This window comes from Tursiops truncatus, chromosome X (assembly GCF_011762595.2).
Source record: "Tursiops truncatus isolate mTurTru1 chromosome X, mTurTru1.mat.Y, whole genome shotgun sequence".
NCBI classification, from domain to species: Eukaryota; Metazoa; Chordata; class Mammalia; order Artiodactyla; family Delphinidae; genus Tursiops; species Tursiops truncatus.
The window spans coordinates 14,253,666-14,269,484 of record NC_047055.1 but is presented as its reverse complement, the minus strand read 5'-3'; the positions used below and the strand labels follow the sequence as shown (position 1 = coordinate 14,269,484).

Here is a 15,819-nt window from a genome sequence, read left to right as displayed (position 1 = left end):
ATGTTAACTGCATGGTTTCTATAACTTGGGATCACTTTTATATTGTGTTTTTCTAATGACACATTTTAATTTTAATGCATCTATCAAGTTTGATGGAAAATTTTCAACAGAAAGCAATTTCTCTCTGGCTAGTTACTATAATTGCTGCGTAATATTCAGTTAACATAGAAAAATATAGGGAACTGATTTGATAGTTTAGACATATAAAAGATCTGGTTCAATGATGTTTTCTTTTTAACAATTAAAATTTTCTTGCAGCTTAGGCCAGGATTGCATTTTATGGGTTTGAGATTTCTGCTAAAGGCCCTTTCTCTTTCATTTCATTGCCTTTTGGTTACCATGGGCATAAATAATTCTTTTTACCCCATGCCATCCCCAATTTTTTCCTGATGTCATTTTGGATAACTAAGCTGGTGGTGAACATGTTTTCTTTTTTTTTTAAGTTAATTAATTAATTTATTTATTTTTGGCTGTGTTGGGTCTTCGTTGCTGTGCACGGCCTTTCTCTAGTTGCGGTGAGTGGGGGCTACTCTTTGTTGTGATGTGCGGGCTTCTCATGGCGGTGGCTTCTCGTTGCAGAGCACGGGCCCTAGGTACGCGGGCTTCAGTAGTTGTGGCACGTGGGCTCAGTAGTTGTGGTTCACGGTTTCTAGAGCACAGGCTCAGTAGTTGTGGCTTGCTGGCTCTAGAGCACAGGCGCAGTAGTTGTGGCGCACAGGCTTAGTTGCTCCGTGGCATGTGGGATCTTCCTGGACCAGGACTCGAACCCATGTCCCCTGCATTGGCAGGTGGATTCTTAACCCCTGTGCCACCAGGGAAGTCCCTGAACATGTTTTCTTAAATCCCCTAAATCCTCTTATTTTGGTAGTTTAATGTGACTCTCTAAAGGTGACAAGAGAGTTTAGGGAATGATTATCATATACATGATGTCTTAGAGCATTTTTTTCTTGAGCTATAAGAATAAAGGTAAAAAATATATAATTATGTATATATTATACTTAGCTACTCATTCATTCTGTGGTACATTTTGTCATAGAAATTCTGCAACAGTCATTAATGAAACATACATTGATAGGCATATAATGTGTATATTTTTTTTCCTTAGAAAATGTTTTGGGGGCCCCCAAGACCACCCACATGTTTGGTGACTCACTAGAAGGACTCATGGGACTCAGGGTATAGATGTCTTCTTGGCTAGGGTTTGTTACAGCAAAAGGATACACAACAGGATCAGCAAGGGAAAAAGACACAGGTGGAACCTGGAAAAAAATCCATGTGCAGTCTTCCTATGCTTTCTCTCTCTCATGAGGGGACACACCAAGCATGCTCCTTTCTCCAGCAGTAAAAAAATGCAGGAATATATGTGCAACATGTCTGCCCAGGGAAGCCCATTAGAGACTCAGTATCCAAGGTTTTTATTGGGAGCTAGTCACATAGGCACCCTCTGCCTAGCAACTCCCCAAATTCCAGACTCTGAAAAGGAAAGCAAGTGTTCACCATAAATCACATTGTTTGTACAGCCTAGGTAGAGCAAACCAGTCTCATCAGTCAGGGAATGATTAAATGCCAAATTCCCAGATATAAGCCAAGAGTCAACCTTGTAAGCAGACCCTTCCAAAGATAGCAACCTCAGACCTGCTATGTTAACTCTTTTCTGCACAGTTTATCCCCTTGGCCTTTGACCACAGTGCCTTTATGGTAAAATTACTATCAGGAAGGGCCCATGGGACAGGATGAGACTAACCTGATTATTGACCTCAGTCATGCCTCCATGGGTCCTGAATTTAGCCAGTTAAAACAAATCCTGTTAACCATAAAGGTCTGTCTTAGAGAAACAAACAGACTTATAGAAAAAGAGATCAGGTTTGTGTTGACCAGAGGCAGGGGTTGGGGGGAGGGAGAATTGGATGAAGGTGGTCAAAAGGTACAAACTTGCAGTTATCAGATAAATAAGTACTAGGGATGTAATGTACAACATGATAAATACAGTTAACACTGTTGTATGTTATATATGAAAGTTGTTGAGACAGTAAATCCTAAATTCTCATCACAAGGAAAACATTTTTTTTCTGTTTCTTTAATTTTGTATCTGTATGAGATGATGGGTACTCACTAAATTTACTGTGAAAATCATTTCATGATGTATGTGAGTCAAATCATTATGCTGTATAACTTAAACTTAGATAGTGTTGTATGTTAGTTATATCTCAATAAAAATCCCAATAAAACTGAAATGGTAAAAAAAGGTCTATCTTAAATTTCTATATTCACCTTTTTTTACCTGGCCTGAGGCATCAATTCAGGCCCAGCACAACTCTGGCCAGTAAATTGAAGCTGACCTGAAAGCCTTCCAGGGCCGAGGCAGCATCTGCAGAGAAAGGATGCACACATTATAAGTACAATCCCCGAGGGCACACATTGTCCCCCTGGAAACCAAGAGTTTATCATTGTTAGGGCTCCCCAAGCAGGATGTACATTAGTCAGACAGTACATATTATATTAAATTTCTTATAAAACTTCCCCCTTTATTTCTTTTAATCCATAATCCTACAGAGCCTATTTTAAGTTTCTTGTTATTACAATAATTGCTAACCCATGGATAGTTAGAATTTCATCTAAAAATTTGTTTTTTCTACCTCTTTTTGCAGGATTATCATTGGTGGTGGAGAGCCTTTTTTACCAGCAGTTTTACAGCTGTTTACCTTCTTTTGTATGCAGTTTATTACTTCTTTACCAAACTTCAAATCACGGGCATTGCAAACACCATTTTGTACTTTGGGTACACGATGATCATGGTCTTGATTTTCTTCCTTTTCACAGGTAAGCACAGAATTACTTTGTGTATTTCAGATTCTCTAAAAAGACTTGGCGATAGCCATGATATAATAAGCATCAATTAACAATTAATGGAAGGAAGAGGGATCAAAGTCATCATGTTCATTTTTATGCTTTGGAGATAAAAGATTGCAAAGCCCGGGGAGCTGGAGGGACCTTATGTACTTAGCTGTAAGACTGTCTCTTGTGAATGTTTTTAAACAGTAGGGATGTGTTCCAAAGCACAGTAAGGGTTATGTGTAATCACCTTTGACTAGCTCCCAAGCATAGAAAATTAACCGACTTGAATAACTTTTAAATGAGTAAAATTAGATTAAGTCAATATAAGCAATTATAGGTGAGGAACAAGATGTATACTTCTCAGGATTACTCATTTGGGATTGTTATTTGGGTTCTGCTGTGATGGAAACTTTTGTTTAAATTAATACTTGAAGCAGGTGAAAAAATGGCATGGTTTCTAAGATGATCCAGTTGGAGAAATAATGAAGATGGAGAGCTTTACTCCCTTTCTAACCCAAGGGAAGCAGCGGTCCACCTCTACCTGCCTCACTTTTAAGTTCTGGTTTTAGCTCAAGTCATATCACTTGTGTAGATAAGTTTGGAACATTTCAAATATTTTTCTCCGATTTTAACTCTCTGCCTCAACAAATATGGAAAAATTAACAATGGAAGTTTTTCAGAAATCAAAGCCTTAAGACACATGTAGACATTATCTGAGAAACTGGGCATCTTGGTTGGTGGCTTCTTTCTGTGCTTTTCGTATACTGCTGCTCTCAACTCCTCAGTAAAGAGAAGACTGGACAGACCTTCTCTCATCTCTCAGCCACCAGAAGTTCTATTTAGGGACCTCCCTGGCGGTCCAGTTGTTGGGACTCCGCTCTTCCACTTCTATTGCACGGGGCCCGGGTTTGATCCCTGGTTGGGGAACTAAAAAAGTTCTATTTAAAACCGAAGGCTTGAGAGTGTCTCACCATTCTAGTCTACCAGCCTCCTCATGTTTGTTTTTGAGGTTTTTAAGCTTTTTACTGAAATATGCCTGCAGAAAAGTGCACACATCATAAGTGTAGAGCAGTGAGCACAATCTGTAACTGACACCCACGTTAATAAACAGTACGTGATCTGCACGCCCAAAGCCACTGTCGGGCCTCTTTCCATTCACCTTTCCCCAAAAGCAACCACTATCCTGACTTTTAACAGCATCGGTTAATTTGGCCTGTTTTTGATCTGTAGGTAAATGGAATCATACGAGATCTACTATTTTAAGTCTGGCTTCACTGGGGTCTGGTTTCTTTTTCTCAAGATTGTTTGTGAATTTCATCCGTATCGCTGTGCGTACGTGTTGTCTCTGCCCCTCGCGTGTTCTGTTTTGGGTTTCTCCCCTTGTGAGTTACTGGCTTTTCTATTTGTGTAATGTGCAGTTAGATGGATTATGTTTTCTTTTCTTCATTACCTAACACTTTGACTCAGGCTGCCTTTTTCTGGGAGTCTTATATTACAACAGCTTCTTTCAGAAGTTAGATGTCATCCTAAATGGTCACATTGCTGACAAAAATCTGTGCCCTTTGGTTGGCTCCACCACTTGAATTGCTTCTGTCACTAATATGTGACTCTCCAAGGCTCTCAGTGGTCTCTTGCCAAATCTAAGGCCTTTCCCTGGTCTTCATCCTCCTTGGCTTCTTAGCTAAACACTACTCAACACCTATTCTGTGAAATTCTCCCAGCATGATTGGCATTCTTCTTCTTGTACCACGCTGTGAATTCTTTTGTTTTCCTCCCTCTTCCTGTCACCTAACTCTAGCCTTTATCAAGGGTTCAGCTTTCAGCATTTCAGTCCTTTCTTTCTACACTCTCTCTTTTAGAGCTTATTTAGTCCCAGGGCTTCACTTATCTCCTCAGTGCTGACAGCTCCCAAATCTGTATCTCTAGTCATAACCTCTCTCCAATTATATTCTGAACATTTGCATGTCGCATTGGTACTGCCAACTCGACATGCCCCAGCAAGTGAATGTAGCACTTCCTTTCCCCCCAACTGACTCATCTTAATTTCTCTCTTCCTTTGACCATCATGTCTAATCTCTCATCTCCTTGGCTTATTTTGCAGGAATTCTTAACATAGCCCTTCCATGCTTTATAATTAATTACAACTCCCCTATTTATTCTTCTTCAGAAGCTTCTTATTCTGTTTTACACTGCACTAGACCCTGCGCTAGGTGCTGGGGACGTAGTGGTGAAGAAGACAGGTAAGGTCCCCTGCTTTTGTGGATCTTATATTTTAATGGATGGGGGACAAAGAAGGAATTATGGGTTTGATGAGCTTTGTGAAAGAAATGATATTGAAGAAGAGGTGGATAATCAAGTGTTTCAAACAGAGGTGACAGCATGTTCAAAAGTCCTAAAGTGAGAAGGAGTATGACATCTTCAAAGAACACAGAGAAGTTCAAGATGGCAAGAGAAGGAAGGTGGCACTAGGTGGCAATAGTGATTAGAGACATAAGGAGCTAGCAGATCTTACCAGGGTCTTAAAAACTCTACTGTACTAGGGAATTTAGATTTTATTGTAGGAATGATGGGAAGTTGAGGGGGTTTAAATAGGGAACTAATGTAATAATATCACTCTTCTTATTTGAAGGCCTTAATACTGCCATACTTCTCTATCAAGGTCTAAACTTACCTTGGTGTTTGGGCTCCTGTTCTGCCTACTCAGCGTATTTTCTAAACCTCTTAAACTGAACCATTTACTGAGTTTAGGCGTGTCTCCTCCTGACTTTTTTTTTTAATATATATTTTAAAAATTTATTTATTTATTTTTGGCTGCATTGGGTCTTCGTTGCTGCGCACGGGCTTTCCCTAGTTGCAGCGAGCGGGGGCTACTCTTCGTTGTGGCACGCGGGCTTCTCCTTGCAGTGGCTTCTCTTGTTGCAGAGCACAGGCTCTAGGTGCACGGGCTTCAGTAGTTGTGGCTCGCGGACTCTAGAGCGTAGGCTCAGTAGTTGTGGCACATGGGCTTATTTGCTCCACGGCATGTGGGATCTTCCCAGACCAGGGCTTGAACCCGTGTCCCCTGCATTGGCAGGCAGATTCTTAACCACTGTGCCACCAAGGAAGCCCTCCTCCTGACTTTTTTAGCATGTCTCCCCACCTAACTTGGAATCTCCTTGAGAACAGAGACCACATCGTATGCCTATTTTATATCTTTCATAGTACTAAGCACATGGTTCTTCTTGAATTACATAGAGCATGAAATAGAGGAGATACCATTATGGTATAATGTTTCCCTATCTATTTTATTTTATTTTAAATTAAAAAAATGTTTAGATTGAAGTATAACTGACATACAACATTGTATTCGTTTTTGGTGTACAACATAATGATTTGATATTTGTATATATTGCAAAATGATCACCACAGTAAGTCTAGTTAACATCTGTCATCATACACAGTTACAGAATATTTGGAGTAGATGAGAACTTTTAAGGTTTATTCTCTTAGCAACTTTCAAACATGCAGTACAGTATTATTAATTATAGTCACTATGCTGTACATTACATCCCCATGACTTATTTATAACTGGAAGTTTGTACCTTTTGACCCCCTTCACCCATTTTGCCCACATCCTCTCCCCACCCTCCAGCCTCTGGAAACCATCAATTTGTTCTTTGTATCTATGAGCTTGGTTGGTTTTGTTATTTTTTACTAAGATCCCACATGTAAGTGAGAGCATGCAGTATTTGTTTTTCTCTGTCTGACTTATTTCACTTAGCATAATGCCCTCAAAGCCCATCCATGTTGTCACAAAAAGCAGGATTACATTCTTTTTATGGCTGAATAATATTCCATTGTATACATATACCACATTTTCTTTATCTATTTATCCATCAGTGGACACTTAGGTTGTTTTCATATCTTGGCTATTGTAAATAATGCTGCAGTGAACATGGGGTACATGTATCTTTTTGAGTTAGTGTTTTCATTTTCTTTGGATAAATACCCAAGACTGGAATTGCTGGATCTTACAGTAGTTCTATTTTTAATTTTTTGAGGAACCTCCATACCATTTTCTATAGTGGCTGCACCAATTTACATTCCCACCAACAGTGCACAGGGTCCCCTTTTCTTCACATCCTCGCCAACACTTTTTATTTCTTGTGTTTTTGATAATAGCCATTCTGACCAGTGAGAGGTGACACCTCATTGTAGTTTTGATTTGTATTTCTCTAATAACTAGTGATGTTGAGCATCTTTTCATGTACCTCTTGGCCTTCTGTATGTCTTCTTTGGAGAAATGTCTATTCAGATCCTCTGCCCATTTTTTTGTAATAAAATGCTTACATCTATCGTAACAGCCCTAAAATCTTTCTGGAGGGTGTACATTTTTTTTCCTTTCCAGTTTTTTTGAGATTTTTATTGAGATATAGTTGACATACAGCACTGTATAAGTTTAAAGTGTACAGCATAATGATTTGACTTACATAGTCATGAAATGATGATCACAGTAAATTTAGTGACTATCCATCATCTCATATAGTTACAAAATTGAAGAAATAGAAAGAATTTTTTTTCTTCTGCTGAAATTTACTTTCAGCAACTTTCGTATATCACGTACAGCAGTGTTAATTATATTTATCATTGTACATTACAACACTAATACTTATTTATCTGATAACTGAAAGTTTGTACCTTTTGACTGCCTTCATCCAATTCCTCTTCACCCACCCCTCACATCTGGTAACTACAAATCTGATCTCTTTTTCTATGAGTTTGTTTGTTTGTTTGTTGAAGTATAATTGACCTACAGCACGGTGTTAGTTCCTGGTACACAGCATAGTGATTTGATATTTCTATCCATTTCAAAATGATCACCATGATAAGTCTAGTTACCATCTGTCACCATACAAAGATTTGCATAATCATTGACTATATTCCCCACACTGTACATTTAATCCCATGACTTATTTATTTTGTAACTGGAATTTTGTATCTCTTAATCTCCCTCACCTATTTCACTCCTCCACCTACCCCTCCACCCCTGGCAACCACCTGTTTGTTCTTGTTCTCTGTATCTATGTGCGTTTCTATTTTGTTACATTTGTTCAATTGTTCCATTTTTTAGATTCCACATACAAGTGAAATCATACAGTGTTTGTTTTTCTCTGTCTGACTTATTTCACTTAGCATAATACCCTCTAGGTCCATCCATGTTGTCCCAAATGGCCAAATGACAAGATTTAATGCTTTTTTTATGGCTGAATTATATATATAATATACATATATATATATATATATATTATATATATATATATATATATACACACACACACAAACATATACCACATCTTATTTATCCATTCATCTATTGATGAGCACTTAGGTTGCTTCCATATCTTGGCTACTGTAAATGATGCTTCAGTGAACATAGGGGTTCATATATCTTGAATTAGTGTTTTTGTTTTCTTCGGATAAATACCCAGGAGTGGAATTGTTGGATCATGTGGTGGATCTATTTTCATTTTTTTCAGGAATCTCCATACTGATTTCTACAGTGGCTGCACCAATTTACATTCCCACCAACAGTGTATAAAGGTTCCCTTTTCTCCACACCCTCACCAACACTTGTTATTTGTTATCTTTTTGATGATAGCCATTCTGACATGTGTGAGGTGATATCTCATTGTGGTTTTGATTTGCATTTCCCTGATGATTAATGACATTGAACATCTTTTCATGTGCCTGTTGGCCTTCTGTATGTTTTGTCTTCTCTGGAAAAATGTCTGTTCAGATCCTCTGCCCATTTAAAAAAATTTTTTTAATAATTTTTTTGTGATGTAGACCATTTTTTTAAAAAGTCTTTGTTGAATTTGTTACAATATTGCTTTTGTTTTATGTTTTGGTTTGTTGGCTGCAAGGCATGTGGGATCCTAGCTCCCCGACCAGGAATTGAACCCTCACCCCCTGCATTGGTAGGCAAAGTCTTAACCACTGGACCGGCAGGGAAGTCCCACTCTACACATTTTTAATTGGATTTTTTGGGGGGGTTTATTGCTATTGAGTTGGATGAGTTTTTTTAAAAATATATTTTGGATATTACCCCTTATCAGCTATATGATATGCAAGTATTTTCTCCCGTTCAGTAGGCTGTCTTTTCATTTTTGTGGATGGTTTCCTTTTCTGTACAGAAACTTTTTAGTTTGATGTAGTCCCACTTGTTGATTTTTGCTTTTGTTGCCTTTGCTTTTGGTGTGAAGTCCAAAAAAATCATCACCAAGACTGATGTCAAGGAGCTTACCTCCTATATTTACTTTTAGGAGCTTTATGGTTTCGGGTCTTACATTCAGGTCTTTAATCTACTTTAAGTTAATTTTTGTGTCCAGTTTCATTCATTTGCATGTGACTGTCCTGTTTTCCCAACACCATTTATGAAAAGACTATCCTTTCTCCATTGTATATTATTGGCTCCTTTGTCATAAATTAGTTGACCATATATGTGTGGGCTTATTTCTGGGCTTTCTGTTTTGTTCCATTGAGTTACGTTTTTTTTTTTTTTTTTTTTTTTTTTTTCGGTACACAGGCCTCTCACTGCTGTGGCCTCTCCTGTTGCGGAGCACAGGCTCCAGATGTGCAGGCTCAGCGGCCATGGCTCACGGGCCTAGCTGCTCCACAGCATGTGGGATCCTCCTGGACTGGGGCACGAACCTGTGTCCCCTGCATCAGCAGGTGGACTCTCAACCACTGCGCCACCAGGGAAGCCCTATGTCTTTGTTTTTATGCCAATACCATACGGTTTTGATTACTATAGCTTTGTGATATAGTTTGAAATGAAGGGATTGATACCTCCAGCTTTGTTCTTGTTTCTCAAGATTGCTTTGGCTATTTGGGATCTTTTGTGGTTCCATACAAATTTTAGGATTGTTTGTTCTATTTCTGTGAAATTACCACTGGACTTTTATTTTATTATTATTATTATTATTTTTTGACCATGCTGTGCAGCATGTGGGATCTTAGTTCCCTGACCAGGGTTCAAACCTGCGCCCCCTGCATTGGAAGCACAGAGTGTTAACCACTGGACCACCAGGGAAATCCACCACTGGACTTTTGATAGGGATTGCATTGAATCTGTAGATTCCTTTGGGTAGTGTAGACATTTTTACAATATTAATTCTTACAATCCATGAGCATGGAATATCTTTCCATTTATTTGTGTTTTCTTCAATCTTTCATTAACATCTTACAGTTTTAAGTGTAGAGGTCTTTCAGTTTCTTGGTTAAATTTATTCTTAGGTATTTCATTCTTTTTGATCAATTGTAAATGGGATTGTTTTCTTAATTTCTCTTTCTGATAGTTCATTATTAGTGTATAGAAATGCAATGAATTTCTATACGTTGATTTTGTATCCTGAAACTTTACTGAGTTCATTTATTAGTTCTAATAGTTCTTTGGTGGAGTCTTTAGAGTTTTCTATACATAATATCATGTCATCTGTAGATAGTGACAGTTTTACTTCTTCCTTTCTAAATTGGATACCTTTTATTCTTTTTCTTGCCTAATTGTTCTGCCTAGGACTTTCAATACTCTATTAAATAAAAGTGGTGAGTGTGGGCATCCTTGGCTTGTTCCTGATCTTAGAGGAAAAGCTTTTCACTTTTCACCTTTGAGTATGATGTTAGCTATGGGTTTGTCATACGTGGACTTTATTATGTTGAGATACGTATCCTCTGTACCCGTTATCATTATGTAATGCCCTTATTAGCTTATTACAGTCTTCTTTTTAAAATCTATTTTGTGTAAATATAGCTACCCCAGCTTTCTTTTGGTTTCCATTTGCATGGAATATCTTTTTTTTTTATTCCCTTCACTTTCAGTCTGTGTGTCCTTATGTCTGAAGTGAGTTTCTTATAGGCAGCATATAGATGGGTCTTGTTTTTTATCCATTCCAGCCACTGTATGTGTTTTGATTGGAGAATTTAGTCTATTTACATTTAATTATTGATAGGTATGTCCTTATTGCCATTTTGTTATTTGTTTCCTGGCTGTTTTTTAGTTCCTCTGTCCCTTTCTTCTTCTCTTGTCTCTTCCTCTGTGGTTTGATGACTTTCTTTAGTGGTATGCTTAGATTCCTTTCTCATTATCTTTTGTATATCTCTGTAGGTTTTTGCTTTGCGGCTACCATGAGGCCTATATATATTGGATTGGCCAAAAAGTTCGTTCGGTTTTCTCCATAAGATGGCTCTAGTAGCGCTTAGTTGTCTTTAACTTCATTCGAAACAGTTTTGTTAGATTGTATTGGGACAGCTGTCATATCAGCGTGCATTTAAAAAAAAAAACTTATCAAAATTGCATTTTGGGGGACTTCCCTAGTGGTCCAGTGGTTTAGAATCCGCCTTCCAATGCAGGGGACGCAGGTTCAATCCCTGGTTGGGGAACTAAGATCCCACATGCTGCAGGACAACTAAGCCCGCATGCTGCAACTACTGAGCACGTGAGCCACAACTAGAGAGCCTGCATGCTGCAACTACAGAGCCCACGTGCTCTGGAGCCCATGCAACACAACTAGAGAGAAGCCCATGAGCCGCAACGAAGATCCTGCATGCTGCAACTAAGACCTGACCCCGCCAAAAATAAATAAATAAATAGTAAAAAAAAAAACCTGATTTTTTTGTAGCCATTTTAATATGGAAGATGGAAGAAAAAAAGCAACATTTTCAGCATATTATGCTTTATTATTTCAAGAAAGCTAAAAACGCAACTGAAACACAAAGATTTGTGCAGTGTATGGCGAAGGTGCTGTGAATGATTGGACGTGTCAAAAGTGGTTTGTGGAAAAAAAAAAGTGGTTTGTGAAGTTTCTTGCTGGAGATTTCTCGCTGGATGATGCTCCATGGTCAGGTAGACCAGTTGAAGTTGATAGTGATCAAATCGAGACATTAATTAAGAAAAATAAGCGTTACACCATGCGGGAGATAGCTGACATACTCAAAATATCCAAATCAAGCGTTGAAAATCATTTGCACCAGCTTGGTTATGTGAATCGCTTTGATGTTTGGGTTCCACACATGTTAAGTGAAACAAACTTTCTTGACCGTATTTCTGCATGCGATTCTCTACTTAAAAGTAATGAAAATGTTCCATTTTTTAAAACAAATTGTGACAGGTGATGAAAAGTGGGTACTGTACAATAATGTGGAACGGAAGAGATCATGGGGCAAGTGAAATGAACCACCACCAACCACACCAAAGGCCAGTCTTCATCCAAAGAAGGTGATGGTGTGTATATGGTGGGATTGGAAGGGAGTTCTCTATTATGAGCTCCTTCTGGAAAACCAAACGATTAATTCCAACAAGTACTGCTCCCAATTAGACGAACTGAAAGCAGCACTCGACGAAAAACGTCCGGAATTAGTCAACAGAAAACACATAATCTTCCATCAGGATATCAAGACCACATGTTTCTTTGATGACCAGGCAAAAACTGTTACATCTTGGCTGGGAAGTTCTGATTCATCCACAGAATTCACCAGATATTGCACCTTTGGATTTCCATTTATTTCGGTCTTTACAAAATTCTCTTAATGAAAAAATTTCAATTCCCTGGAAGACTGTAAAAGGCACCTGGAACAGTTCTTTGCTCAAAAAGATAAAAAGTTTTGGGAAGATGGAATTATGAAGTTGCCTGAAAAATGGCAGAATGTAGTGGAACGAAACAGTGAATACATTGTTCAATAAAGTTCTTGGTGAAAATGAAAAATGTGGTTTTTATTTTTACTTAAAAACCAAAGGAACTTTTTGGCCAACCCAATAACAACTTATGACAGTCTATTTTAAGTTGATAAGACCCTAAGTTTGAAAGCATTCTAAAGCTCTGCATTTTTACTCTCCTTCTATGTTTTATGTCTTTGATGTCACATTTTACATCTTTTTATTATGTGTATCACCTAACTTATTTTTACTACTTTTGTCTTTAACCTTTATATTAGGTTTTTAAATTTTTTTAATAATTAAAAAATTTTCCTGCCCCTTCACCTTCCTACAAGCTTTATAAGTGATGAATCCACTACCTTTACTAATATATATTTACCTTTACCAGTGAGATTTATACTTTCATAAGTTGTCTTGTTACTAATTTGTGCCCTTTCTTTTCAGCATAAAGGAGTCCCTTTAACATTTCTTGTAAGGCCAGTTTAGTGGTGATGAACTACTTTAGCTTTTGATTGTCTGGAAACCTTTTCTTTTTGAATTAATTTTTATTGGATGATAATTGAGTTACAATGTTGTGTTAGTTTCTGCTGTATAGCAAAGTGAATCGGTTATACATATACATATATCCACTCTTTTTTAGATTCTTTTCCCATATAGGCCGTTACAGAGTACTGAGCAGAGTTCCCTGTGCTATACAGTAGGTCCCCATTAGTTATCTATTTTATATAGTACTGTATATATGTCAATCCTATTCTCCCAGTTTATCCACCCCCACCCCGGAAAACATTTTATCTCTCATTCAATTCTGAATGATAACTTTGCCAAGTAAAGTATTCTTGGTTGGATTTTTTTTCTTTCATCATTTTGAATATATTGTCACTCCCTTCTGGCCTGCAAAGTTTCTGCTGAAAAATCTACAGATAGTATTATGGGGGTTCATAACAAGTTGTTTTTCTCTGCTGCTTTTAAGATTCTCCCCTTGTCTTTAACTTTTGACATTTTAATTGTAATGTGTCTCAGTGGGTCTCTTTGGGTTCATTTTATTTGCAACTCTGGGCTTCCTGGATCTGGACATCTGTTTCTTTCCCCAGGTTAGGGAAGTTTCCAGCCATTATTTCTTCAAATAATTTTTCTGCCCCTTTCTCTCTCTCTTCTCCTTTTGGAACTCCTATAATGCAAATGTTAGTCCACTTGATGGTGTCCCATAAGTCCCTTAAGCTATCTTCACTTTTTTCATTCTTTTTCTTTTTTGCTCTGATTAGGTGAGTTCCTCTGCCCTATCTTTGAGTTTACTGATCCTTTTTTCTGTTTCATCTAGTCTGCTATTGAACCCCTATAGTGTATTTTTCAGTTGAGTTATTGTATTTTTCAGCTCTGTGGTTTATGTTTGAAACTTTCTTATATTTTCTATTGATACATCTTTGTTGGAATTCTCACTGTATTCATCCATTTTTCTCCCGAGTTCTGTAAGCATCTTTATGACCATTACTTTGAATTCTTTATCAGGTAAATTACTTAACTTTGTTTCCTTATGTTTTTTTTTCCTGAGGTTTTCTCTTATTCTTTTGTTTGGAACATATTCCTCTGTTTCTTTGTTTTGCTTGACTATGTTGGTTCCTGTGCGTTAGATGAAATAGCCACCTCTCCCAGCCTTGAAGGGTTGGCCTTGTGTAGGAGATGAAGCTCACTGTTGAAATCTGCCCTAGCTCTTGATTGTCTCTCAAACCTTTGTGATTATCCAAGTGGCCTATTTTATTTATTTATTTTTATTGGAGTATAGTTGCTTTACAATATTGTGTTAGTTTCTACTGTACAGCAAAGTGAATCAGTTATACATATACATGTATCCCCTCTTTTTTGGATTTCCTTCTCATTTAGGTCACCACAGAGCACTGAGTAGAGTTCCCTGTGCTATACAGTAGGTTCTCATTAGTTATCTACTTTATACATAGTATGAATAGTGTATATATGTCAATCCCAATCTCCCAGTTCATCCCCCCCACCATATCCATACGTTTGTTCTCTAAGTCTGTGTCTTTTATTTCTGCTTTGTAAATAAGATCGTCTATACCAGGGGTCTGCGGCCTGTTAGAAACCAGGCTGCACAGCAGGAGGTGAGCGGTGGGTGAGTGAGCAAAGCTTCTGCTGCTCCCCGTCGCTCGCATCACCTCCTGAACCACTGTATCCCAGTCCCCCCCACCATGGTCTGTGGAAAAATTGTCTTTCACGAAACCGGTCCCTGGTGCCAAAAAGGTTGGGAACTGCTGGTCTCTACCAGTTTTTTCAGATTGCACATATATGCGTTAATATACGATATTTGTTTTTCTCTTTCTGACTTACTTCACTCTGTATGACAGTCTCTAGGTCCATCAGCCTATTTCATTTTTAGTAGCTCCTAGTAGTTGAGGGTGTGCCAAAACCTTTCGGTGTCTCAAAGGGGAGGATCTCAGTCAGCACCGAGATTCAGACTGATTGAAAGCCAGACCCTCAGGCAGCAGCTTTTAAAGAATAGACATAGGGCTTCCCTGGTGGCGCAGTGGTTGAGAATCCGCCTGCCGATGCAGGGGACACGGGTTCGTGCCCCGGTCCGGGAAGATACCACGTGCCGCGAAGCGGCTGCGCCCGTGAGCCGTGGCCGCTGAGCCTGCGCTTCCGGAGCCTGCGCGTCCGGAGCCTGTGCTCCACAACGGGAGGGGCCACAAGAGTGAGAGGCCCACGTACCGCAAAAAAAAAAAAAAAAAAAAAAATAGACGTATATCTTCTGTGGAACTGCAAGTGTAAACCCCGCTGGCTCCCTGAACCAGGTGATCTGGAGATGTCTGCCGGGCAGCAGTCTCAAAAATCAGGGCTCCAGATGAGTGTATAAGCTCCTTTCTGGGAGGCACTGGTGAGCTGTAGCAAGGTAGAGGGAGAGTGCAGAGGTGATGTTCCTCAGCGTACATTCCCTGAGAGCAGCTCCATAGCTTCCACGTGTGTGCCAAACCTAACGCCTGTCCCTAAGGCCGAAGATTTAGGAGTAGCAAGTAGGCCTCCTTCACAAAAAGCCTGTGGAGATCTTTCAGTCTGCTGTCTGTGTAGTGCCCTGGGGGTGGTAGTTGCCAAGGACTGTCTTTCCAGTTGTTTCTGTCCCATGGGACCGAGGAACACCAGCCCTCCTGGCCACCAGAGGCAGGCGATCAAGGGGTATCCCTGGGAGGCAGCTGCAAAAACCAGGGCACTAAATGTAAAAACTGGGGCACCAGACTCATATAAGAGTTCCCATCCTCCAAAGTCTCAGGGAAGGTTTACAGTCA

At 38.9% G+C, this 15,819-nt stretch overlaps 1 pseudogene; it reads left to right on the top strand.

The window, feature by feature from the left end:
- The window catches only part of LOC109547282 (transmembrane 9 superfamily member 2-like), an 83,131-nt pseudogene extending 70,285 nt beyond the window's left edge, over nucleotides 1-12,846 (top strand).
- Nucleotides 12,847-15,819: the final 2,973 nt, after the last annotated feature.